At 41.1% G+C, this 890-nt stretch overlaps 1 non-coding gene across 1 annotated transcript; it reads left to right on the top strand.

Moving 5' to 3' along the window:
- LOC136484504 (small nucleolar RNA R71) lies at window positions 1-109 on the top strand. The gene has a single exon (XR_010766026.1). It is a non-coding gene; the product is annotated as a small nucleolar RNA R71 (small nucleolar RNA).
- Window positions 110-890: the final 781 nt, after the last annotated feature.

Below are 890 nucleotides of genomic sequence, written 5' to 3'. Positions count from 1 at the left end.
ATCCCATGATGAGGACATTCCGCAATGTAATCTTGAAAGTGTCCCCATGCCTTAGGGATAGATTCATCATGTTGTTGCTGAAAGCTTGAGATTCTCCCACGCAGAGCATTGGTCTTGCCTGTGGGAAAGAACTTTGCTAGAAAGGCAGTGGAGCAGTTATCCCATGTAGTATTTCTATCTTTGTTGGCATAGAACCACTGCTTTGCCTTTCCCAAGACTGAGAATGGGAAAAGGCGAAGTAATATGGCATCCTAGGTTACTCCTTTGATGGTAAAAGTGCTACAAATCTCTAGGAAGTGTTGGAGATATGCACTCGCATCTTCATGTGCCTTTCCACAAAATTGGTTTGCTTGCACCATATTGATGAGGGCTGGCTTGAGCTCAAATCCATTATCTCCGACATTGATTGTTGGTCTAGTATGGATGTTGGTCGTAGTTGGAGCAGAGAATTCATGGAGAGTCCTTTTAGTCATATCTTCAAATTCTGGTGTTAAGCTTCACCTTATATGGTTGTCTTCTAACTTTAAAGCTGGAACTTTCTTGAGTTTAGCTCTAGACCTTCGGATTAATGCTTCTAGATCTTCAACGTAGTTTGTCGGAAGGTCAAAACCGGTCATACATTACCCTACACAAGATACACAAGTAGACAAAACAAGGGTAAGCCTGTTTGAGCAGAGGTTAATGGTTTTCCTCGATCACATTAATAAGTTTATCAATACTTTCTTTGCCTAGCTACCTTCCTCGGCAGCGGCGCCAAAAATGCTTGTTGGTATTTATTAACTTGTCACTTGTTTAGTAGCCACCTATTATAAACCTATATCTCCTAACATTACTTTAGTAGGTTGTCATCCCAAGTGATGATGCCAGAGATACTTGTTGGTACTACATAG

This window comes from Miscanthus floridulus, chromosome 9, assembly GCF_019320115.1.
Source record: "Miscanthus floridulus cultivar M001 chromosome 9, ASM1932011v1, whole genome shotgun sequence".
Taxonomy (NCBI): domain Eukaryota; kingdom Viridiplantae; phylum Streptophyta; class Magnoliopsida; order Poales; family Poaceae; genus Miscanthus; species Miscanthus floridulus.
Note: the sequence above shows the minus strand (reverse complement) of the source record. Positions and strands in the feature narration are given on the sequence as shown.